Source organism: Callithrix jacchus, chromosome 2, assembly GCF_049354715.1.
Source record: "Callithrix jacchus isolate 240 chromosome 2, calJac240_pri, whole genome shotgun sequence".
NCBI lineage: Eukaryota > Metazoa > Chordata > Mammalia > Primates > Cebidae > Callithrix > Callithrix jacchus.
In genome coordinates this window covers 124748927-124775959 of record NC_133503.1, presented here as the reverse complement: position 1 = coordinate 124775959, position 27033 = coordinate 124748927, and the positions used below count along the sequence as shown (strand labels likewise).

Here is a 27033-nt window from a genome sequence, read left to right as displayed (position 1 = left end):
GAAGCTCTTTACAGTAGAGATTAGAAAAGAGGAGGGCTCCTTTTACCCTCATTGTCCTTTTTTATTTATGGTACAATATAGAAGTTACAAATGTTAGCTATAGATTGCAACATACAGGCTAAAATATCTAAGTGGGAAACAATCAGTAAAATCTCATGACTCAGAAATAAATCATCATCCTTTTTAATCTGGGTAGGTCATATGTTAATCAATATTTCAATAATTTGAGGATCATGATAATATTTTTTTACTCAGAGACAGGATGATTCCATGAATCACAAGTCCTTCCCAAGGTGGGTTGATTTGGAAGCCTGTACATTTTTTTTTTTTTTTTTTTTTACCAATCAGTTTGAGTTTATGAGGTTGCTCAGGTTAGCCTTGAACTGATGACCTCGCCTTCGTGAGCGCCATGACCTCCAGTGGGAGCCACTTTGGACCCCTAGAAGCCTGTACATTTTTGAAGAAAACTGTCAAATGGTACCTTTAGATTCACATTGGTATGACAGTCATGAGATGAAACTGAACATGAGTAGAGAAGAACCTGAAATATTTTTGCTCTGGAGTTTTACCAAAATTCTGAAGCAAATAGGGAATCACTGAAGGTTTGTAAACAGCAGAATTGTGTAACCAGGTTTAGATTTGGAAGGAAAAACATTTATAATACATTAATTGGATGGAAGTTTCAAGTTCTGGACAACAAATGAAGAACAGAGAGAAAAGGGTGAGGGAGAGAGAAAGAGAATGAATGAAAGAATTAGGGTCAGAATAAAGAAATAAAAAGTATTTAGGTTGTGATGTCATCAAAACATGAGCATAAATTGGATAGGAGAGATAATGAAAAGGAAATACGAAACAACAGCCATTCTGGCTGCTGTGCTAAGGATACAAAGCAGGTAATTTGAATTCATTATAAGATTGATAAGTTGGAGGCAATTGAGATGTCTAGTTATCAACTGACTATAATTATCTGCAAACTTGGAGAAAAGTTTGGCATGCTTATACAATTTGTGTTATCAGGGCTTAACTGTTGAGAGGAAATCATCAACATAGGTGAGTTAATTTAGATAGGATAATTTCAATACAGACAGGAGAGGAGAAAACCAAGGTGAATACCAAGACTGGCATGCAAAGGCAACACATAAATATTCAACTAACAAAGATAAGGAATATTTGAAAAAATCATTTATATGCAATGGTATTAATAATATCCATATTCAAGAATATACAGAAAAAAATCAATATGAGAATAAGCAGAATCCATGGTGATTACTGATTGAACCAAGCCACCCAGGTAAAGGAGAACCATAAGGACTTTGCACACAGATGTATTTGTTTTACATAACTTTACTGAAAAAAGAGAGGAAAGCAAGAGTAGAGATACAGAAAATTTGGTTTAGGCCGAAAAATAGAAGAGTTCCAAGATGATGGCCTTGATTTATCAGAGTGTGTCCATATGTGTGTGTGTGTGTGTGCGTTCACGAGAATAAACAAAAGAAAGCTGCTACCAGTGGGTGTGCAGAAAGTATGCAAAATTGGCTGAATGAGAAAGTTTGCTGACCTAGACTCCTAGGAAGAATATGGATGTGGTAGTGAATGACTGAGTGTCATCTGAAACTGAAAATAAATATTGGTTCTTAGCTGAAGAATTACGTGTTTTTGTCCAGCTGTGTTCAGGGATTGAATATTGTCACAGAGAAAGTAAAGGATTTGTATCATCCACTTACCTATGTAAGGGTTGTGGAGACAGGTTAGATTAATGAGAAGAGTGGTTAGAGATATATTGGCATAAAATATGAACTGATTCATTGGGTAAAAAAAAATCATTGATAGAGTCATAATAGGAAAAAAACAACTTTGTGATAGTAAAGACATTTGGGATTTGTAAAGAAAGAGTACCAATTTAAAGTTTCTTCATTCTCTTTATTAGTTGGACAGAAAGTATTATAAAATTTTCTTCAAAATACACCTAGTACTCATCACTTCTTTAATGTTTATACTTTAATTTTTATTCTATTTTCTCAAAGTTTTTAGGTTTTCAGTAGGCATCATTGACATCTGCCCTTTCCATTCAATTCAACACTGATTCTACTTCAAGGCAAGCATAGACTCCTGAGTTACCATTGATCTTATCAAAACATACTTTTATATGAACATTATTGTCATAATGTTTTTCTAAACTTGATAGATTTTAAGCCTCCTTTCCTTTGACGTTGCCTCCATCTGTGGACTGCACTCATATTTTAGTGACCACTAAAAATCCTCTTCCATTACAGGTTGATAACTTCAGCACAGAAGGCATTTATACTCTAAGCTTTTTAAAATCTTATATTCCAACAGGTGTTTCTCCTAAAAAAAATACTTCACCTCAAATTAAATCACAACATAACAGATGGTTTCAATGCATTTATGATTTCCCTGTATTTTTGTACCATGCATAACAGTGTCTCAGTATGCTTTATAAAGTAAGTTTCTAATGTGGTCTTCCTCTGATCACGCAGTAGTGACCAATAGATGTTTAAGTATAATGTTAGCCAATTTCCCTGCATATGTGAAATATTAAATTACACTTGAGAAAATACACTTTCTTGAGAATTAGCTGGCTTCTTATTAACCAAGTTCCTTTGTGTGACCGGTATAAATCAAGACTCCTGGTGATATACACAAGTGCATTAGAAATCAGAATTGACGACTGGAGCAAGTGTGCATTTCTCAGTCACTGCATTGTAAATCTTTAGCTAAGTAAGCCTGAAGATATTTTTCTGGACTACACATTATTTAAGTGACCGTAGAGTTATTAGTTGTAGTTACTCTTAAACTCTTCAACAGTAGGTTATAAAAGTTTCCTAAAACCAGTTTATGAGAAAACATATGCTGCTGATATGTACACAAATGGCAAGCCTTGATAGCCAGTGAGAAATGACCAGTCTTTGTTCGGCAAAAATTAAAGCCTGGAAAATGGGTAAGAGGAAAACAAAAGCCCATGAATTGAATCTCATTCTAATTGTACTGATGAATCAGTTTTGTAGCATTGAGAAAAACACTACGTTTCTCTGGTTTTGTTTCACTAATTGAAGAATGAATGAATGAATTATAAAATGTAGCTTTTGCAATTATTTCTCTTATCGATATCTATCATACCAATCATTCTAAAGTTTTATAACTGGAAATATGTTCAGGTGATAGTAATAACAGATTTTAATTACAAATATTTTTTATTTTTCATACAAAGCATAGTACCATTTTTGGCCTTAAAATTGCCACTCATATCAAATGCAGATTATTTAAAACATGCCCCACTTGATGGCTTTCAAAACAATAATAAGAAAAAATAGATCAAAGGAAAATTTATATAAAGGTAATTTCACTATTCACCTTGGATCGTCTAATTTGATTCCATTAGTAGAATCTATAGCTGTTTTTGGAAATCAATATGATGAAAAGTTGAAAAACATATCCATGGTGAATCACTAACACATGAAAAACATCAAAATCATTTATCAAACATGTATGTGATCCAGAAGTGTAGAAGGTTAAATTTTTTAGTTCTTTATAAACAGATTTGTTTTATTAGAATCTTACCCAGAAGTTACTATGGAAAGTTAAAACTGAAAACATTTCATGATTAAAGTTAGATTTTGTACACTAATTGTTAAAAAATTCTTTCCATAATATATTATCTTAAATCAATATTTAAAAAATTTACTTTGTTTGCTTCTGAACTCTAAATAAGCATGTAACTTTGTGACATTTTATGGTTCCAGGAAATGTTGTTAATGACGTCTGTACTTTGAAAAGTCATATCCGTAATACAAATGATTCTATTTTATAGCATTATGCAATTTTTTTTTATTTCCATGCTTTCCGTCTTTTTTTTTTTCTCCAAAACTAGCACCAAAGTTTGCTCTGAAAAAATATCAAATCAAATCTTCACTCTCTGCAACATTTTGTGTGAGCTAGAAAACTTTCAGAAAATAATTAAGGCAGCAAAGGAGATCAATTGTTTATGATCCAGGCCAAATCATAGCATTACTACAACCAGATAATGAATGCTACCATTTTCTAGTTTGGGATTTAATTTTATTATTATTATTATTTTTTTTTTTTTACAGAGTCAGGTCCTCTAATTATAATCGGTGGAATGATACGGACTTGAAAACAACCTCCCTTGACTTACGCAAGAGAAACTGGTCTTTCCTATTCAAAAATTTCCCAGGCTCTAAGAATCAGTAAGACCATAGTATTTTTTTGTTTGTTTGTTTGTTTTGTTTTGTTTGAGACGGAGTTTCGCTCTTGTTACCCAGGCTCGAGTGCAATGGCGCGATCTCGGCTCACCACAACCTCCGCCCCCTGGGTTCAGGCGATTCTCCTGCCTCAGCCTCCTGAGTAGCTGGGATTACAGGCACACGCCACCGTGCCCAGCTAATTTTTTGTAGTTTTTAGTAGAGACGGGGTTTCACCATGTTGACCAGGATGGTCTCGATCTGCCGACCTCGTGATCCACCCGCCTCGGCCTCCCAAAGTGCTGGGACTACAGGCTTGAGCCACCGCACCCGGCCCATAGTATTTTTTTTAATTTAATTTTTATTTTTATTTTTGTATTGGACTTTAGGTTCTGGGGTACATGTGCAGATCATGCAGGATTGTTGCATAGGTACATACATAGCAAGGTGGTTTGTTTCCTTCATCTCCCCATCACCTATATCTGGTATTTCTCCCCACGTTATTCCTACCCAGCCCCCAATTCCCTGCTTTCCCTCCCCTAACCCCCACAACTGATCACAGTGTGTGATGCTCCCCTCCCTGTGTTTATGTGTTCTCATTGTCCAACATCCACCTATGAGTGAGAGCAAGTTATGTTTGTTTTTCTGTTCTTGTGATCATAGTGTTTTTAAATAAAAACAGGTGTTGTTTTTGTGTTTTTTTAAATCCTGCACCCACTTAACAATAGTTAACACCTATAGCACTAGTCAGTCTACCATATTTGTCATTTCACCCACCCATTTGTTCTAGCTCCTAGCATTTCTTCTGGGCTACACTTATATTAGTAAATAACAACAATGTGCAAAATATTAGGCACCAAGTAATTGTTCTCTAAACACATGTAAGTCTTCACAATGACATGTAGAGCAAATTTAAAACACATTTGATTACAACTAAAGGTTTCTTCTATTTCTATTTTTATAATACATATTGCAGTAACAACAATAACATATATGCTATTATTATTAGAAAATAGAGAAATTGTGGTGCAGTTGTGCATATTCAAGGTAAGAATAAATAAACTTTGAATTCTAACAGTGAGAAACTCTTAATCGGAACACTCAATATTTATTATGTGGAAACATATACACATACATATATACACACAAACACACACATATTCTATATAACTGTTCATATAGTTTGCTTAAATACACAAAACTGTTTTCTTTTTGCACTCAAATTATTTTTATTTCACTGAAGATGCCAACACACCTCCCACTGCGGAGCTTTGTTATATGTTGACCCTTTGCCTACAATTCATTTTCTCAAGTGCATCATCTCATTTTTTATATGGCTAGAGTCCATCTTTCATGGTTTGAGGTAAGCATCATATCCTTAGCAAAGCCTTACCTGGCTGCCAGTCTACACACTTGTCCTTAATATTCAACGTTTCAGCACAACATTTGTTTCCTTCATAATATTTATGAAAATATATTATCATGTCTTTGTATTTTCACCTACAGAGTTGCTGTAGACACTAGCATATGTAAACATAGTGTACGGAATCTGTTATCTATTAGGCTCTGAATAAGAGTTAATTGCATAAACATAAATGTCAGTCTAATTGTGTATATATTTTGTTATACATCACAGATGTGTAATAATTCTTTGTCATTTGGGGAGTGGCAAGGGATTATTCGAGAAAAGCAGCAATTTCCTTCACTGTAACAGACTTAACTGATAAAGTTTATAGGTCTTAATGAGTACAGTTTGCTGCCTGCTTTTTCAGGAGTACCTAGTAAAGAATATTTAGAAAGAAAATAACTCCATAAAACATCTGGTTGTATCTTACTATTGTTCTATTCAGTGTTGATTGGCTTGTTCTTAATTCATTGTGTTCAGGTCTCATGCAGAGAACTGAGAAGAAACAAAAATAAAATATATTTCACTATATCATGAGCAAACTTTTACACATTTAATGAATAAAAATCATACCTGTACATGTGTACTCAATTTTATCAAAGTGAACTCAAGATTTGTCTTACTGGGCCTTACAAGTATAGTAAAGAAACCTGTGACATTATCAAATTGATTTTGTTCTCAGTTGGTTTTCTTGACTCTGCCTTGAATTTTAATTTGTTAATCTGTGCAATTGGGAAAGATGTTGAATTTTAAGCAAATAATTTAAAAATTACCAAATTTGACATGTTTCTTTTCATTTATTTTATAATGTTGGTAAAATATCACAATTAACATTATAGCTTATCATTATAAATTTATTTTGGTTATGATAGCTAGGTTAAAAACAAAATAATTAGAGAAATATTTTTAATCCAGTAGCCTAATTATCATTGTGAAGAATTACAAGAGTTTGTCCCAGAATATGTTCAGATTTTATGGATACATCTCATCTAGTCTTTTTTATATCCCTATATATAGTTTCCTATATTTATATACCACTATTCACATGTTCTACAGCCATTTTTGTCAATATTATTTTTAAACAAGATTAGAGCTCTGAGTTAAAATAAGTGGCATATTTAATAGAAATAATATATTTTCCACAGAAAATTATCCTAAGAAAAATTGAATTAAATCTATTTATAAAATATGTTAAAATTTTATGAAACAATATGAGAAAAAAAATTTTATTTGTAACGCTTCACAAATTTGCTTGTTATCCTTGCACAGGGGCCATGCTAATCTCTGCATTGTTCCTATTTTAGTCTATGTGCTGGCAAAGTGAGCACAAGAAAATATTTATAAAAAAGAAAAAAATTCAAACCAGTACACCACAGAATTAACTCAAAATTTCTATCACTCAGACCTGGTTTCTGTATCACTCTTCTCATTTAACAACATTTAAGCCTTTCTAGAATTTTCAGTGAAATTCTTAAAAAAAGTTTTATTTTTCCTTCTTGATATATCAACTTTAGACCATTTATATTTACTTCTTGTGAAGTATGAGAAATTTTGCCTTGAGAGTCTTCGTATCTTTTCAAGTCTTTTCTTAAATTATTTTCAGTTTTTCATATATTTATCTTCTAATTTTTTTTTTTTTTGAGACGAAATTTTGCTCTTGTTACCCAGGCTGGAGTGCAATGGCTCCATCCTGGCTCACTGCAACCTCCGCCTCCTGGGTTCAGGCAATTCTCCTGCCTCAACCTCCTGAGTAGCTGGGATTACAGGCACACGCCACCATGCCCAGCTAATTTTTTGTATTTTTAGTAGAGACGGGGTTTCACCATGTTGACCAGGATGGTCTTGATCTCTTGATCTCATGATCCACCCACCTTGGCCTCCCAAAGTGCTGGGATTACAGGCGTGAGCCACCGCGCCCGGCCCTTATCTTCTAATTTTAAGTGATATTCTTAAATCTCTACATCTTATTTCTCTAAAGACAGACTTGATCCCAGACTTCATAAGATTAACAAAAATAAAAACCTGCTAATATCCCTACCTTTACCTTCTCAAATTCTCCCCTTTTCAACTTCTAACTTCAGATTCTCAGACCACTAAAATCCATTGACAAGGTTTATCAAACTTACAGTTCCTACTCCGATAAAATTTAAAATGTCTGTGTTTTGAAATATTTTGATTCTAAAATGGAAAACAAAGAGCATTTAAATTGTTAATGTAAATATTTTTTAATTACAGAACAGGACAGTGCATAGAGAAGAAAACTTAAACATAAAGAAGGTCTGACTTTCACACAGAAACGTTGAAATTTTAAAAAGAGTCATCCATTTTTAAGTTAAATATATTACACTTTATTGCATTAAAACTCATGTTGCAGTTGTGTTTTGGTTCATTTGGATCAAAAAGTTTTGTGCAGCTATTGAAAAAAAAATCTGATTACTTTGACCTTTTCCTACTTGACAGCATAAAATTTTCTCACACTACCAATGATATTATCCAGATTGTTTTCCATAGTACTTAATAAATGTTTTACATATTACTGATTGCTTTCTACAGGGGCTTGTCTATTTGTTCTTGGAATATTTTTTCAATGGAAGCTCCTGTTTTCCATTATTCATCTTTTTAGAGTTCCTTTTTCATTTTGCTAGAGCATATGTTCAAATGCTTTTCTGCAAATAACAGATATGGTTACTGACACTATACTTTGTCTATCTACAGATATATTTTTATTTCCTTTTGGTTTTAGCTTGCCAGTTATAATTGTGGGTTCAAAGTTATTACAGTCAAAATTCTGGAGATATTTCTCCATTGTTTCATTATATATCATCTAATATTGTTCTTGAGAAGTCTGACATCACCTTTTTCTTTTTTCTTTCTTTCTTTCTTTCTTTTTTTTTTTTTTTTTTGCTGTTGCTATGTTTTATATGCTTTAATATTTAAAAGCACATGCAACCTTCTCTAGCTCCATAGTGATTTGAAAGTCTATTACTTATGATTTTAATAGAAGGAATTTGGGGCCGACACCACCCCCTGCCCAGCAACCACCACAACTATCTTGTCCTGTGAGGACCAGCTGTCTGAGTAGGCCACAGTCTTCAATGAGTAAATGTATTCCTGAGTTCTGTGGTGTTCTTGGTCACACATTTATGGAGTTTCTGAAGGGCAGAGGAGATTACTACCAGGCACAGCACAACCTCTATGCAGACAAATGAACTGTATGGAAGCCCCCATAACAATGGTTATCCTGGACACAGAAGTGTTGAATTAAAACACACAGAGCCTTTTACAAGAGTTCTGACCAGGATGGGGTAAACCTCAATGCCCCTTCCTTTTTGTTGCCTCAGTATTACTGGATTGAAGAATTGCTGCTGCTTGTTGTTAGGAGGTCCGTTTCATTTATTATTACTTACAACCTCATATTCAAAGCACTGAATTATTCAAATGGAGTATATTGAAGTAGTCTTCACTTTCTTTGCATCATTTCTGTATTCAATTTTTAAAATACTTTAATAATGCTGTTGAGTGTTTAACTAAATTAAAATGGCTCTAGTGAACTGCCCAGCTCCTGTGGAAGTCACATACAAGAACATGAGATTCCTTATTGCACACAATCCAACCAATGTACCTTAAACAAATTTACAGAGGAACTTAAGAAGTACGGAGTTACCACAATGGTAACACTATGTGCAGCAACTTATGATACTACTCTGGGAAGAGAGAAGGTATCAGTGTTCTCCACTGGCCTTTATATATGTCTTTTTTAATTGCGTTTTGGGTTTTGGGGTATGTGTGAAACATGCAAGATTGTTGCATAGGTACATACATGGCAATGTGGTTTGCTCACTTCCTCCCCATCACCTATATCTGGCATTTCTCCCCATGTTATCCCTCCCCAACTCTCCACCCCCTGCTGTCCCTCCCCTAGTTCCACCATGCAGATCCCAGTGTGTGATGCTCCCCTCCCTGTGTCTATGGGTACTCATTGTTCAACACCTGCCTATGAGTGAGAACATGCAGTGTTTGATTTCCTGATCCTGTGTCAGTTTGCTGAGAATGATGGTTTCCAGGTTTGTCCATGTCCCTACAAAGGACACAAACTCATCTTTTTTTATGGCTACAGAGTATTCCATAGTGTATATGTGCCACATTTTTCTTGTCCAGTCTACCATCTATGAGCATTTGGGTCGGTTCCATGTCTTTGCTATTGTAAACAGCGCCCCAATGAACATTCGTGTACACGTGTCCTTATAGTAGAATGATTTATAATCCTTTGGATATATACCCAGTAACGGGATTGCTGGGTCAAATGGAATTTCTATTTCTAGGTCCTTGAGGAACCACCACACTGTCTTCCACAATGGTTGAACTAATTAACACTCCCAACAGTGTAAAAGTGTTCCTATTTTTCCACATCCTCTCCAGCATCTGTTGTCTCCAGATTTTTAAATGATCACCATTCTAACTGGTATGAGATGGTATCTCAATGTAGTTTCGATTTGCATTTCTCTAATAACCAGTGATGATGAGCATTTTTCATATGTTTCTTGGACTCATATAGGTCTTCTTTTGTAAAGTGTCTGTTCATATCCTTTGCCCAGTTTTGAATAGGCTTTTTTTTTTTCTTGTAAATCTGTTTTAGTTATTTGTAGATTCTGAATATTAGCCCTTTGTCAGATGGGTAGATTGCAAAAAAATTTTCCCATTCTATTTGTTGCCGATTCATTCTAATGATTTTTTGTTGTTGTTGTTGTTGTTTTTAAGACGGAGTTTCGCTCTTGTTACCCAGGCTGGAGTGCAATGGCGCGATCTCGGCTCACCGCAACCTTCGCCTCCTGGGTTAAGGCAATTCTCCTGCCTCAGCCTCCAGAGTAGCTGGGATTACAGGCACGTGCCACCATGCCCAGCTAATTTTTTGTATTTTTGTATTTTTGCATTTCACCATGTTGACCAGAATGGTCTCGATCTGTTGACCTCATGATCCACCCGCCTTGGCCTCTCAAAGTGCTAGGATTACAGGCTTGAGCCACCGCGCCAGGCCCTGTTTGTTTTTTTGTTTTTTTGTTTTTTTTTTGTTTTGTTTTGTTTTGTTTTTTTGCTGTTCAAAAGCTTTGGAGTTTATTTAGGTCCCATTTGTCTATTTTCACTTTTATTGCCAATGCTTTTGGTGTTTTAGTCATGAAGTCTTTGCCTATGCTTATGTCCTGAATGGTTTTGCCTGGGTTTTCTTCTAGGGTTTTTACGTTGTTAGGTCTTATGTTTAAGTCTTTAATCCATCTGGAGTTAATTTTAGTGTAAGGTGTCAGGAAGGGGTTGATGATGGTGCAACACCATCCAACTAGATTGTTGATGATTGGTTAAGTATTGTAAAAATTATGTTTCTTGAAGAACCCGGTTGTTGTATTGAAGTTCATTGTGTTGCAGACCTTGAAGGATCTTCTGTACTGTTGCTTAGCATTAATTGAAGGTAGAATGAAATATGAAAATTCTAGAAAGGCTTAAATGTTGTTAAATGAGAAGAGTGATACAGAAACCAGGTTTGAGTGATAGGAATTTTGAGTTAATTCTGTGGTGTACTGGTTTGAATTATTTCTTTTTTATAAATATTTTCTTGTGCTCACTTTGCCAGCACGTAGACTAAAATAGGAACAATGCAGAGATTAGCATGGCCCCTGTGCAAGGATAACAAGCAAATTTGTGAAGCGTTACAAATAAAATTTTTTTTCTCATATTGTTTCATAAAATTTTAACATATTTTATAAATAGATTTAATTCAATTTTTCTTAGGATGATTTTCTGTGGAAAGTATATTATTTCTATTAAATATGCCACTTATTTTAACTCAGAGCTCTAATCTTGTTTAAAAATAATATTGACAAAAATGGCTGTAGAACATGTGAATAGTGGTATATAAATATAGGAAACTATATATAGGGATATAAAAAAGACTAGATGAGATGTATCCATAAAATCTGAACATATTCTGGGACAAACTCTTGTAATTCTTCACAATGATAATTAGGCTACTGGATTAAAAATATTTCTCTAATTATTTTGTTTTTAACCTAGCTATCATAACCAAAATAAATTTATAATGATAAGCTATAATGTTAATTGTGATATTTTACCAACATTATAAAATAAATGAAAAGAAACATGTCAAATTTGGTAATTTTTAAATTATTTGCTTAAAATTCAACATCTTTCCCAATTGCACAGATTAACAAATTAAAATTCAAGGCAGAGTCAAGAAAACTGAGAACAAAATCAATTTGATAATGTCGTATGAAATATGAAGAGGCAGTACAATTTTTAAGACAAAACCAGCATGAAGCATTTAACAACAAGAAACTTTTGCAGTTGAAGTATCAGCCTAACATGCAGTTGCTCTTCAAAGACTCCAAAGGTAACAGAAACAACTGTTACATTCAATAAAATTGGGGTGCTTGATGCTATTACCTTGGAAGTGGAACTTCAGATGAACTAATTTGTTATATATATTAGCCAACATGTTGGCTTAGTGAGTAAGTGTAATGAATCTTCCATAGGAGTATTGAAAGGCAGTTTTACCAGGCCACAAGATAGACATATTTGACAACCTCTGTGTTTGGGTTACTGTCAACCTAGTTAGTCACTTGGCAAAAGATTTCTAGCTGTCAGTATTTAAAACGTGCTTGTCATTTATACCAACTGATCTTTCCTGAAATCATGAGTTGTTGAGTTATGTCTTGTTTAAACCTATTCCCATACCAGAATTTTATCAATATGTAAGAAATGTAATATATATATTAAATTATAAATATATAATATATAAGAAATTTAAGAAGATCAGTTGCCAAAATTCCCAGTATAATACTTGTATAGTTTTAGTACTGTGCAGAACTAAAATCCCAGGAACTATGAACACTCTAGGTCTTATGTGGTTTATTACTTCAATCTTTTCAAACATTGAAAGTAGGACCTATATCGTTATTTGCTTTCTCACTTATGTTTACATCTCCCACATCAGGTTTGCTTAACCACTGATTTTTTTTAACCAAGTCTAACAGTGATTATTTAGCATGTTTCTATAAATCATACTTTGTGCTGTTAAGTAAAAACCTATAATATACAGAAACACATGTCTTTAATATCTTCAGATAAAACAGCCTTACAGTTAATTTGATGTTTGCACTCTGAGATACAACTTAACAGGGAAGGCCTAAGAAAAGAATGGGAAGGGGCTATCAGTTATTTTTAGCAAAGTATTGCCTTTTTCTTGTTCAGAACATGTATAATATGCTCTTTAATTTAGTAAATATTTTTAAAGATTTAAAAATGTTTTAGAGATGCTTTGTTATTGTAGCTGAAAAAATCCTTATTCACAAAATTTCTGAAATTTTTGTATATTTTTCCATACTTACCAGAAATTGTTTATCAACTTATTTTTGTTTGAACTGTGATTTTTTTCCCTTCTCTTCTTGACCTCTCATGCAAAAAAAAAAAAAGAAGTGCGTTTCTGCTAATAAATTGAGCAAACATCTAATATTTTATATGTTGAGCTGTGTAATTTAATATTTGGATACTTGATAATTTATTTTATTATGTAATTGACAAATAGGTATTAGTATTAGTTCAACTATATATTTATACTGTCTGGGGATATGTTTTATATTTCTGTGGGAGAAATAATTCGTCAGTGTTTACTAACTTGTAAGAATGTACTGTGAGAGCTTAAACATCTAAATAAGTAATGAAATGCAGAAAAAAAAAGGTGTGGAAATTTCTACGTGTTTTCTGTGAGGCATTTAGTCAACACATTTAACCTAATGACATGTATTTTTTCTGAATTATTTATTTCTAATATTTTCTTCATATTTTTTCCTTCCACTGGATGTTTTCACTTTAATAGTTGGACCTACTTGGATTGAACTTTACACTGATCATTTTGTATAATATTTTCTATCTCATTGACTTTTGCATTCAATTCAGAACATTTTATCAATGTAATCTTACAAAACTTTAAAAGCTAAAAAATTTAAATACTTTTAAAGCAGTTATAGACTTAGTGAAGAGTTTCAAAAGTAATATGCAGTCCCATCCACCTTTTACCCAGTTTTTACTTCTGAGCATTAATCTTACATTATGTAGGACAATTATCAAAACTAAGAAATTAGCCAGCAAAATAATTTGTTTTATATATAATAGTATATATTTTTATTTTGGAGTTTTATGAGTTCTTTGTAAATTTTGATTGATAAATGCTTATGAGATATATTGTTTGCAATTTTTTTCCAGATCTTTAGGTTGCCTTTTCATTTTATTAATTTAAACAGACAGTGTCTATCTAATCTAAACATCATCTTCTTTGTCATGGAAACAATTATTAGTTTAATTTAGTCCCATTTATTTTTGCTTCTGTAGCCTAAGCTTTTGGTGTAATAGCTAAGAAATCACTACCAAGACCAATGTCAGGAAGATTTCTTCCCATGTTTTTTTCTAGGAGTTTTATGGTTTCAGGTCTTCCATTTAGATCTTTGTCCATTTTGAGTAGATTTTCTGTGCAATCTATTGTACACATTTTATTCTTCTGCATGTGGGACTTCAGTTTTTCTAGTAGTATTTATTGAACTGACTTTAATTTCCCTATTACTTCTTGGTGTGCTTATCAAAACTTAGTTCACCATATCAGATTTATTTGGATTTATTATGGGGCTCTCCATGCTGTTCCACAGTTCTATCTGTTTTAATGACTGTGTCATACTGTTCTGATTACTATAGCTTGCAAAGTGAATTTAACAGCATATCAAAAAGATTATACATCATGATGTAGTAATAACACATGGATTTGCATGTGTAATCAGGCTTAACACATGCAGAGCAATTAAGGTAATACATAACTAACTGAAAGACAAAAACACATAACCATCCAAATTAACATAAAAAAATTTGGCAAAGTTCAACATCTTTCCTTAATAAAAGCTCTTAAGAGTTTAGATATAGAAGGAAAGTTTCTCAACACATAAACATCATTTATGAAAAACCCATAGGTAACATCATAATTAATGGTGAGAAACTGAAAACTTTTAACCTAAGATTTGATACAAGCCAAGAATATCCACTTTCACCACGTCTACCCAACATAGTACTAGAAATACGATTAAGAGCAATCAGACATAGTTACATACATACACAAATGGCATTTACATTAGAAAAAAGTACAATTATCTCTATTTACAGATGACATGATACTATATGTAGAAAACACAAAACCTCCACAAAAAGGACTGTTGAAACTAATTAATTCAGTAAAGTTGTAAGATAAAAAAAAAATCAATATGCAATCACGGTATTTCTATACAGAAATAACAACATAGCTAAAAAAGAAATGAAGAAAACAATCCTATTTATGATAGCATCCAAAAGTAAAATATTTAAGGAATAAATTTAGTTAAGGAAATAAAAGACCTATACGCTGAAAACTGTAAAACATCTATGATAGAAATGAAGAGGATGGAATAAATGAAAAAGATATTCCATGTTCATGTATCAAAATAACTTATATTGTTAAAATATCCATAAACTCAAATTAATATACAGGTTCAACACAATCTCCTATCAAGATTCCAATGACATGTTTCACAGAAATAGAATAAGCAATACTAAAATTTGTAGGCAACACAAAAGACCCAAAAGAGCCAAACCAATTCTAAAAAAGAATTAACAAGTTGTAGGCATCGCACTTACTGCATTAAAATTATAGTACAAAGCTACAGTCATAAAACTATATCTTCCTTTTATTGACTTTTAATTTATTTATTTTATATTCTAAGCACATTATTTGGATGATTTCTAGTATTATAAATTTGTTGAGCTCTTTTATATAGCCCAGAATGAGGTCAGTATTGATGAATGTTTTGTATATACCTAAAAAGAAAGCCTGTAGACACAATATAAATAGTCTGATAGTCTTCAATGGAACTCGTTTGGTTTCCAATATATCTGAGTAGTCACTTTTCACAGTTTTTTTAAACACATAAAAAAACAGATTCCTATTACATCTTTGTGGACGTCTAGAATACAGTTTGGAAACCACTGTCTCAAGGACCCTGCCCTCTCCTATACACACACGCGCACACATACACACACAAATGGCACATGGTGGTCTGGTCTAATATAGTGCGTCTAAATGCACAGGGCAGACATTAACAGCTGAGTTTTAAAAGATTTTTTTCCCCTTTTACTACAATGAGAGTAGTGACCTTCTGCTGCAAAGATCGTGACAGTTTGGTTCAAAGATGGTGACAGTTTGTTGGATAGACGAAATTAGAACTGGGGACCTAGGATGGCCTGAGTCCTTCCCTACAATCACCCCTTCCCCACAGGATTCCTGAGAGGGCTCATCCCAAATGGGAATCAATGTGCCATTTTTACTAACAGACGCTAAAACTCAAGGACTTCGAGATCTAAGCAGACATTTCTTTTTCCCTAGAACTAACTCCGGGGACCTTCTGGCTAGATAACTGGAGGTTGGAGACCGAAGGAGCAATGAAGCCAGGTTGGCAGTGAAGGTCCTGGCTTAACTTACCCCACTGGTTACAGAAGAGAAAGGCTGGAAGGGACAATACGGCGGGGCCACCCAGCTCTTCCAAACGCCAGGGCCTGCAGAGGTTGCTGACCAACCCGAGGAGGGAGCGAGGCGTGGGAGAGAAAGGCTGAACGTGGATGAGGATAACAGCGACCTGCTCATGCATAAAGGGGAATGAATGTTCTGGAATCTTCCCAATCCTATTGCCAACTCTCCTGCCTCCGAAGGTGAGTGGAGGGGGCAGTGAAACAGCAGGCCTGGTAGAGAAAAGGGCACAGAGATCCACCTCCCTTCCCCAACTCCCTCCCACCCGAGACCTCACCTATCCTTTACCTCAGAGCCAGATCGCTATCAACAGGGTCCCTAAGACAGTCCAAAGTCTTATTTCATTCAGTGACAAGAGGAAATTTTGCTGACTTGGAACTTCTTCCTTGTTCTTTCAATTCCTCAGGTATGGGTGGTCCCCCAATTTATTTCTGGATTCATTGGTGGCACGCCGAAAACAGCCTTCCGGCTTGGCCTTTGAACCCTTAGAGGTTGAGGCTGCTGGCTTGTGTCTATAGGCTAACCTGTTTTTGTACACGTCTCCAGTTAGCTTCTTCTGGTATCTCTTTGCTTAAAATTGAGCTTCTTGTAAATATGACTGATGAGAGAGGTTAGAAGGGGAAGAAATTCAGTCCTGTGCATGTCCTATTATCTGGCGCGCTAAAAGCAAGTTTCCTTTTGTAATTTACAGGCTTTCGTTCTGCCGTGACTTTAGTTGTATGGTAGCAAGTAAAGGTATTAACATGGTGAACAGTAATAATATTCTGTCGTAGAGTATCAGCCCTTGTACACTTTCAGGGTCTCTCTTTCTGACTGCAGTTTTGTGGTGATGTGAACAATTGTTATATGTTCCCAGTGATTCAGCTTTAAAACACATTTCCTGTGATGATTCATTTCAAATATCCTGAGTGAGTGTAACCGAAAAATACAAGAGAAAAGAGAGTGGTTTCCAATGACAGCTACGCAGCTGTGTGCACCAAGCTTCTCCTGGGGTGTGTGCAAAACAAAACCCGGGGTGAACTGGATTCTTGAAATGACCAAAGCCTGCAACTGTCCAGCTTCTGATTTCAAAACGGGTTCATTAGGGCTTCATCGTCTTAACAAGTCGACACGGTGACTAGTAAAATGTAAATGTGTATGTATACAATAAAGCTTAGCAAATCAAAAAAAAAAAAAAAAGAAAGAAAAAAGAAAGCTTATTCTACTTTCGTTAAGTGAAATGTTTTGTAAAAGTCAGTCAGGTCTAGTTGATTGATAGCGCTGTTATGGTCTATTTTAGGCAGTGTTTGTTTTGTTTTGTTTTTTTCACTAAAAATTACTTAAAAGTATTGAACTCCTTAAATATAAAATCTGGCTTTTTTTATTTCTTGTTCACATCTACCTTTTTTATTGTGGTGGGGAACATTCTATATTTAGTTACATTCCCATTTCATTATATCATCTTGGAAATATTATGTCCTTTACCCGTGAATGTTATTTGAAATGAAAGCTACTTTAGCAGTCATCTTTAAAGATGATACTTTAAAGTGTCATCTTTATTCATTAATGTTTCTATCACACGTCTTTCTCCTTCATTTTTTGTTTATGTTATTTGTTGCTTGTCCTTATATTCAAAGTAAGATTCCTATAGACAGCATATATTTGGTTCTTGGATGTTCACCCAATCTGTTATTGTCTTTTACTGGTTGGGGAGCTAAGCTAGATTTGACGTTATCATTGTCATGGTTACTCTCAGGGCATCACACTTTTCAAATTTCGGTAGTGATAACCTGTGTTTAGGGATGGGGTTAGTTTTCCAGAGTAGTGCCTGCTAGACTGTTTTAAGTTCTCCCTTTGTGCTATGCCTCAGAGAAAGCCTCTTGGCATGCTTTTATTTTCCTATTCTTCTGAGAAATTTTCTACTGTTACTTCTGATTCAATCCTTCGCTTTTTAATGGTAGGAGGATCAGAGGAGATTGGGCATTCCTGATCCTCTGAATAAGCCTCAGTTTTAGGCACACTCTAAACACCTTAATTTTACAGTGAGACTTGATCTGTTCTCTTTCCCCATCCCCAGCTGTCTTTCTCAGTCCAGTGCCTATTCCAGCTAATCTCCCAGAATTTTTTTACCATAGATATAATGAGTTTTAAACTTAAGAGTGACAGTGCTTATTGACTCTCCCTCTACAAATTATGTAAGAGAAATACTGGGGAGATAAAGCTACAGGATCTGGGTGGAGATTCTCGCCCTGCCCACAAAGGTTCTGCTTCCTCTTCCCAGGTCTACATAATATTGGACATTTTGATGTTATCTATGAAGGTATAGATGGGTCTGTTCAGAAAATACCTTTCAAATAATAGCAACTTCCTCAAATTCTGTGACCTTCCATGGACTCCACACTTTGTTTAAAACAACTATACTTGGCCCAAAGCAACTCATCAACTATTCTAATTGAGTTCTTACAAGTCTACAGTAGATCTACCCTAGCTAAGTATGTGAACTCTCCTCTTCTCTCCCTACAGGGGCCTTTTTTTAGATTGAAGGCCAGGTCTTTGCTTTGTTTTCTGATGGGTTTTAAAAAATGAATTTTAAGTTAATCTACTCTATTACATTAGAAAAGTGAAAGTGGCACTCCCTATATTCCCAGAGTAGAAGCTGGAAGTGTTGTATAAAATATTTTTAATTTTCAGAAATCCTTTTTGTTCTCTGACACTTTTGACTGTGAGATGCAATCTGATTTTTCTTTAAAGATATTCTGTGTTTTCTAATCTCCCTAAGAATATTGATTAGAATGTGAAATGTATTTTTATATGTCCAAAATTATTTTTCTCTAGTATTATTTGTTCTGTTTGTTCATCTCAGATCTTTTATTTTGTTTTTTTTTTTAACTGCTACTTTTTGAATGTCTATCTCTAATTATAAACTGAGGTTAGAATACTTAATGAAAGTAATTGTATTCATATTTTAGTTACTTTCCCAGTAGTCTTATACCTGGAATGAATGACCTGCTTAGAAGTTATTTGTACATATTTAGAAAAAGGTTTTACTTGAATGCATAGGTGGGCAGGTTTAAATATCCTGTCATTTCCTTTAAAATAAAAATAAGATTAGATTTACTTTGAATTAGTGAAAATTATCTTTAGATACCTAGTCCGTTTCCTAGGAGACTTTTACTTCTTTTTTTTTTTTAAAGCTATTTTATCTTTAATAAGAAGGAAAAATCATACTCCACTAGTGACTCTGTAGTACAAACTACTATATATCTGCTAACTCTAAATATATGAAGTGTCTCTAAAAAGTTTAGGAAAATTTATATTATGGAAAAGGTATGCATGGATTTAAAAACGTTTTGCACCAAAATGAACTTGTACTAATTTGCTATAATGTGTCTCAACAAGATCTAGTGTGAGGCACTAAGCAGAATAAGATATTAGTTTGAAAAGATTCCCTAACAGAGCAGCATGGATTCCACAAAAATTAAAGCAAGAACAAACATCAAATTTATGGTGAAACTTTTGCAGAAGAATTGTGAAATCATGGATGTTTTACAAAATGTTTATACATCAATGCCCCAACTAAATCAGCAGTTTAATAATGGATAACTAACTGACAACTTGTAAGAAGGTGCAAGACAACGTTGAAATTGAAGCCCTCAGTGACAGACCATCCACATCAACTAGTGAGGAAAATAATTAACCTTGTTTATGTCCTAACTGAGGAAAAACAATTATTATTATTAGTATTAATATTAGTATTATTTTGTCTGGCAGGAGGCCAGTATCAGACAAGTCTAGAGGCCAGAAACCTCCGCCAGGATCACCCAGCACTCACGGAGAACAGAGGCTCAGCAGTGCCTGAGGGAGACACAGCTTGGCTCTTGGAAAATGACCTTACTGGGCCTTATTCTCCAGGTACTTGGTTTTTGGCTCTAGAGACAATGCTGAGTTCAGTTCTCACCCATGTGAAAGTTTCCAAATCCAAAAGGCCAGGAGACTCCCCACACCCAGACAGAGGGACAAGGATAAGACCCACTCACTTCCTTTCTATGCATTTCTCCCTGTGAGCTGCTTTTCCATGGCTTTGAGGTGGCCGCATGGAACCATGCACTGTGGTTCGTGCTTTCCTCAGTAGGAAAGTGCTCTTTTATTTGTTTATTTATTTTTTAGAAGGAGAGAAGGAAAGAAAGAAAAAAAAAGGAGTGAAGAGGAAGAAAGGAAGAAAAAGAGGGAGAGAGAATGGGAATGTTGCTTTATACTAAAAATGGGTATTGAAAACCTCTTTTATGCCAATAATTGTGCTTAATAATGGCCGATCGATATTTCATTTAAACCTATGAGTAGGTGTGATGTGGTACTGAAAAGAATGTATATTTTATGTATTTAAAGTGGAGAGCTCTATAAATGTTTATTAAGTTTACTTGTTCTGGATCTGAGTTCAAGTCCTGTTTATAGGAAAAATAATTATTAACCAGTCTGGGCAACATAGGGTGACTTCATCCTTACAAAAGATAAAAAAAATTAGCTGGTCTTGGTGGTGGTTGCCTGTGGTCTCAGCTACTCTGCAGACTCAGTTGAGAGAGCCACTGTAGTGAAGAAGCAGTCAAGGCTGCAGAGAGCTGTGACTGAGCCACTGCACTTCAGCCTGGAAGTCAGAGCAAGACTCTGTCTCAAAAACAAAACACCAAACAGCATAAAATAATAGCCAGCACCATAGACATTACAATTGGTTCAGCTTACACAATTCTGTCTGAAACATCTAAGTTGGGAAATTTTCTATTTGATGGGTGCCAAACCATTGCACCCAGACCAGGTGCAAATAAAAGCAGAGCTTTCAATGGAAATTTTAAACAAAACTGAGATCAAGATCCTGAAGAATTTCGTCAAAGAATTTATAATAGAAGGTGAAACATGGCTTTTCCAGCATGATCCTGAAGACAAAGGACAATCAAAACCATGGCTACCAAGAGGAGGAAGTTTTCTAGTCAAAGTAAAAATAGACTGGTCAATTGCAAAGATCATGGCAACAGTTTTACTGGATGCTCAAGACATTTTGCTTGTTGATTTCTGGTTAACTGAAGCATTATAACATCTACTTATTATGAGAATGTTTTAAGAATGTTAGCCTGCTTTAGCAGAACACACACCTGGGAAAGCTTCAACAGTCCTTCTCCACCGTGAAAATGCTCTTGCTTATTTCTCTTATGAAACAAGAGTAATTTAGTGAGAATTTTGATGGGAAATTATTAGGCATACTCTTTACAGTCCTGATTTAACTTTTTCTAGCATTTCTTGTTTCCTAATTAAAAAAAAAAATCTGTAATGGGTACCCATTTTTCTTCAGTTAATAATGTAAAAATGTCGGTGTTGATATGGTTAAATTACCAGGACCCTCAATTCTTTAGGGATCGACTAAAAGGCTATTATCACTGCTTTCAAAATTGCCTTAACCTTCTTGGAGCTTTTGTTGGGAAATAAGATTTTACGTCTTTTATTTTTGTCTTTTAATTTCAATTTTTCCACAAATATTATAAAATTATACTTGAGATCCTTGAGTAGAATGGGTTTTACGACTAGTGGAGATTTTTCTTGTGCTTATTTTGATCTGCTGGTCTGCAGCTTTCTCCAATTTGGTTTATTTAGTTCCTCAATCCCATCTTCTTTTTATTATTAAGATATTTTGTGGGGGATATCTGTTTAGGTAGCCTAAAATATTCTCTACATTTTTATGAATTTTACCTATTCCATTAAATATTTACTGTAATTTAAGTAGAGTTTTAGGGTGGAAACAAATTTAAGTATGATTATTCAGGCCACCATCTTAAACTAAAAATTATCATTGATTTTTTTTTCTAAATGTTTTCCTAAATGTCTCTTTCATATTTTGAGTGCTGGAAAATACAAAGTACTTCTTTTCTGGTACAGTTCTGTAATATTTGCAAACAGGTCATTTTTGTTATTTGTTCTTATTTGAGGTTGGTCCTGTGGTCAATTCATTTCAGTAGGTGGGTGAAGGGGAGGAAGGCAGCAAAACACACTGCCAAGTGTGTACCTTTACAATTATCTTGCATGTTCTGCACATGTACCCCAAAACATAAAATGCAATAAAATAATTTTTAAAAAGTAAAAAAAAAATAATAAATATCATTGATTTTTAAGCTATTATTTTTATTTTGTAATAAAATTATTTTAATGATTAGAAAAAATAGTGACATGCTGTAAACTTGGTGTTCTGATTACAACCTGCAACTTAAATTTGTAAAAATATTCATGTTTCATCTGCTTTACAAAATTTAAAGAAAGTTGCTTGAGAATATATAGTAGTCATAAGGTGTTATGCAGAGAAGAAAAGACAGCCTCTCTATCAAATATCCTATAAGGAATTCTCCCGTAATGCACTTTTACAGAACATTTTACCTCACCACAGAATTGTATAAGCACCTGATCTTTTTTTCTTTACCGTTAAGAGTACTTAGGTGCAAAAGGGATAAATGGCATCCTCTAGGTATAGTCTCAGTAAAATGAAATTTCAGTAAAAATCTTAACCTGAGGGCTTAATAAGGACTGTCACCCCAGTCAAATAAAGGCAATAGACAAAATAACAACAGCAGAAGCAACAACAATAAGCAAACCACTACAATTTTTTAAATTGCCTTTAAAGAAATTAGAAGCTGAAGACTAGCAATACAGAATGAGAGTCTAGGATTTCAATCTCTACTTGTCTTGGGAAGTGAAACAATGTCCAGAACTTAGCCATATCTTTTCTTTGTCATTTTATTTATGATAATCAATGTCTTTGTTTTTTTTTTAGTGTTAGGTAATAGAATAGTATAATCCTAGGTATGTTTCTCAACTAGGTTTCACTTGGCAGCCTTTTTAAGAAATCTTTGTTCTTTTCTTTTAAGGTTTCCGCTTTATTTTAGAGGATTCAAAGATTGAAGCAGGAATTCTTTTTTTTTTTTTTCCCTTGTTGGACAGTTAATGTTAATAAGTTAGTTTACAGGAAAAATTTCCTTGTAGTGCCTAAGTGTCTAGCACTCATTTGTTCCCCTCATGATTTCCTTGCTGATTCTTATATTTATTGTGAGGGAAATCTGTGAAATCCAATCAATCTATGTTGGTTTTATATATGTATTTCCAACTTGCTCAGATGTGAAGAAAACACCTGGGATCAAAGGAGAGAGGAAGGGAAAGTGAAGCCCATCAGGATAAACAATCAAGAATGAAATGCATTTCATTTATTAATCAAAGAACAAATCAGTATTGTCAAAATATACAGTGAAGCATTCGTAAAACAAGATAGGATACCATAGTATACTTTAAGTTGGTTAACATGATAAGATTTTTTTTCTCTTCGCTGCATGTGCTGAAGGATGAGAACAGCTCATATATACAGACCTGGAGAAGTTTGGTATATCTTTCTCTTGGAGACCCCACAAAGTGTGGTGAACTAGAGAGGCTACCTTAGTGTCTTGTTTGGAGGTGAGCTTGCTTAGAGCTTCATCAGAATTCTGTGGTCAAGAGCAAGGGTAGACATCTCCTTTAGTATATTCAGCCCAGTGGCACACATAAGAATCCAAAAGAGGGTTAAAGGATTAACCATTAAAGATGTGTTTTCAAGCTATGAAAATTATAAATATGATGAGGTCCTCTCTTTAGGCTCTGAAAACCTAAAATACCTAAGCACAATATGCAAAGTTCAATAAAATATAAAGACAACAACAATTTGGAAATATTACCACAGGAAATATTCTTTGCCATCTTAGTCTTTAAAAAGAGCCTACCTGTATTGTACCCTAAACTTATAAACATGATTCTGAATCAGTGAGTGTCAGGAACCAGATGTTCACAGGGTTATGTCTTCATTTATCTCACTCAGTTAAAAAATCACAGAACAGAACAATGTGGCTACCCAATGCTTAATTTTATACCATGACTTTTATTTAGAATGAGCTGGTTAGCAGGAAAATCTAGGCTTTCAAGTGTCACCTTTGAATTTATAATCTGTTCCTTTTCCTCCACTCTATGTTACTCTGAGTCGTCCTAAGCCTGTGTTACTACACAGTGAGTGTAGTAACTTCCCAGGACTTTCATCTTCTGTGTACTTACATTAAACATTTCATGAAATAAAACAGTATTCTAGAATTTAGAAGATTGCTTCTTCACAGTAGTAATTAATAGATAGATACGTGTATTTGTGAAGAAGCAGGCTTTTCGCAGGGAAACAGTGTTTAGGACATAGTGCTGGCCAAAATAAAATCGAATAGTCTCACATCTGTCATGTCCTGACCATCTAAGAGATGAACCTTAGGTATTTGTTGTATTAAATTATCCTGAGGGTTAAAATGATTCCTACAGTCTCTTCCTCAGCTAGCCAAGGTCCTTAAAACCAGAAAGTGAGACCATATCCATTTGAACCACTGCATCACCTTGCTGCTTAGGTTAGGCATATGGCAGACTCCAAAAAAATATTTGTAAAAGCTAGTGAATGGATAGATGGATGAATGGATGGATGGATGGATGGATGGAAGAACAAGTAAACAGTAAAGCAGTTAGTTGCAATCTAACTAGATTCCCCAACATAACATATGTTATAACTTACTTTTTAAATGAAACATGCATTATGTTTCACCACTAGATTAGAGTGTACAATCAGCCTCTTTTTGGCCATTTCTGTTTCATCAGTGCCTAAGGAGCTAAATCAAGTGGAAAGTTTTATCTGAAATCCAAAAGTCTTATCCACTGAGCACATAAAGTGTAATACATTTTACATTTAATGAAAACATACATGGATTGCCATCCTAGAGCCCTGGATAAATTATCTAACTCTCAGATGACTGTGTTCTGCCTACTTAACTTCTCTATGCAGCAACTATTACTTTTAGTGTTTTTCTCCATCCTTTAACTAACATTTAAAATTATTTTACACTTTCATTTGTAACTACCTAGAAGTGAAATGCAACAGCGATTTTTGTGGTGGTTAGAGTGTTCCCTGAAGAAACACATCTAAATTTGCAAAGTACTTTAGTTCCTTTTGAGACTTAAATTACTGCTCCCTAAATGTATCATATTGCAACTGCCAATGCCACTAGAAACTAATGGACTGAGAAAGATTATAGACTTGTCTAAGATTACTGTCTTTGTTGTCATTTTTGCCCTTCATTTTCTACCAATTTTCTTCTTTCCATATTAAGTGAAAAATGTTTAAGGGATATACTGTCTTTCCCCATTCCAGAGCCAAACTACCTAAGCAGATTAAAATATTTGACTATTTTGGAAAGCCAGTTTCATTTTCAATATATTATTTTCCTTCTGGAAACAATTTATACATGATAAAAAGAGAAATGACTTATAATTAGCCAGTGAACTCATACTGGGCCATAGTAACTTAATGGTTCATATTACAGTCTCTACACAAATGTCATCCAAACATTTGGTTTCAGTTGGTTCATTTTGGAGATTTTCCACAGTAAGACAATTTTGTCTGTCTGTGACAGTCAAAACAGTACTTCCAATCTCCTTTATTAGTTACTTCAGTTCAGCTAACATGCAGCTCTCATGATCAATCCACGACCTGAAGGCTTGGAGTCTTATAAGAGAAAAAAAGAAAAACAAAAGTAATCACTGAATTATTGGAAAGGAGTATTGAGATAAATGCTTTACATTATTGTTAAAGCCAGAGACTCTAGAGGAAGTATACAGAGAAGATAACTGTTATAGACGGAGTGAGATTCATGTGTATGCCCTTCAGAATTTTCTGATCTTTCCATATAGATTTCGTAATTTTTAAGAAAAATGTTGAAACTCCAATCAAAATTCTTTTCTGAGAAAATTTCTCAATTAACTCTGCTTATTTTTGCAGTCTTCCCTTTGCACCTAACTACTCTTAACCATTATTATTTTCTATTTTCTAAGTTGCTTTATAAATGTGTGAATATTTGTGTTAAGTACCTTCCTTTTCCTTCCCAATTTGTTGAAAACTCAAACTAAAAAAAATAGGTTGGGTGTCCTCTATGTCATCCAATATTTAATAATCTATTATACTAATAAACTCAGATATAATCTCTTTCCCAGTTTTATTTATTGGAGTAATTAATTGATATATACTGAAAAATTAAATATGAGCCATATGAACTTTCCATCACAACTGGAATTGATCAATTGAGATCATAAATTTAAAATGTAAGTATGCCTTTAACAAAAATTACATATTTTTGGTTTCATTGTTAGAAAATATAAAGTATTACACAATTTTAAAAATAAAAAATAAAATTTACTTGCCTAATATGTCACACATTTTTCTTTTTAGTTTTTATTTTACTGAGACATAAATGGCACATACTGCCGAATTTGTTCTTTGCACACAATTAATTTATTTGAAAATTGAATACTCAAAAGATTAAAATATAATTGCAACTATATAAGGAAATAAAACACGTATTTATATTTTCATCTAGCATTTTGCTATTTCCTTTAATAACGCTTTTTCTCTTTTATGACTTAGACATTCCAACTTTGGGCATCTTCCAAGTGCCTAGCCTAGGAAAATTGTTCTTTGTCTGCCTCTTCTAATCTTTTAATTCCTTGTTGAGTCTAAATGATGACACTATGTTCTACATATAAATTACCTGCTACCTAAAAATTCTACCTAATCATTGCCTTTGTTTAATCACTTCATTACTCATCACTTTATATTATTTTACTAGTTTCTTTGACTCTTTTAGATTCTTTCTTCCTCAGCAAATTTTAGTTTGCTGTTGCATTTTGAAACATTTCTTCAATTAACCTATTTTTGAAGTACTATCTTATTAGGATTTCTCCAAAAC

The 27033-nt window shown here is 34.0% G+C and overlaps 2 non-coding genes and 1 pseudogene across 2 annotated transcripts; 2 read left to right on the top strand and 1 right to left on the bottom strand.

Moving 5' to 3' along the window:
- Positions 1–6842: 6842 nt before the first annotated feature.
- On the bottom strand, positions 6843–6953 carry LOC118151865 (U6 spliceosomal RNA). The gene has a single exon (XR_004740270.1). It is a non-coding gene; the product is annotated as a U6 spliceosomal RNA (small nuclear RNA).
- A 2209-nt stretch (positions 6954–9162) lies between these two features.
- On the top strand, positions 9163–12054 carry LOC100385411 (protein tyrosine phosphatase type IVA 1-like; annotated as a pseudogene).
- Positions 11233–11343, top strand: LOC118151871 (U6 spliceosomal RNA). Its single transcript, XR_004740275.1, has one exon. It is a non-coding gene; the product is annotated as a U6 spliceosomal RNA (small nuclear RNA).
- Positions 12055–27033: the final 14979 nt, after the last annotated feature.